Genomic DNA, 251 nt, shown 5'->3' with positions numbered 1-251 from the left:
GTGCTGTCCCTGTATCTAACCACGTGCTGTCCCTGTATCTACCCCCGTGCTTTACCCTGTATCTAACCCTGTGCTGTCCCTGCATCTAACCCGGTGCTGTCCCTGTACCTAACCCGGTGCTGTCCCTGTATCTAACCCCGTGCTTTACCCTGTATCTAACCCCGTGCTGTCCCAGTATCGAACCCCGTGCTTTACCCTGTGCTCTCCCTTTGCTGGGAGTGTTTGATGGCGACAGTGTAGAGGGAGCTTTA

At 55.0% G+C, this 251-nt stretch overlaps 1 protein-coding gene across 1 annotated transcript in view; it reads left to right on the top strand.

Annotated features, from left to right (window-relative positions):
• dysf (dysferlin, limb girdle muscular dystrophy 2B (autosomal recessive)) overlaps positions 1 to 251 on the top strand; it is a 236,281-nt gene that overhangs the window by 225,514 nt on the left and 10,516 nt on the right. The gene's annotated exons all lie outside the window — the stretch shown is intronic.

This window comes from Rhincodon typus, chromosome 1 (genome assembly GCF_021869965.1).
Source record: "Rhincodon typus isolate 14 chromosome 1, sRhiTyp1.1, whole genome shotgun sequence".
NCBI lineage: Eukaryota > Metazoa > Chordata > Chondrichthyes > Orectolobiformes > Rhincodontidae > Rhincodon > Rhincodon typus.
Note: the sequence above shows the minus strand (reverse complement) of the source record. Positions and strands in the feature narration are given on the sequence as shown.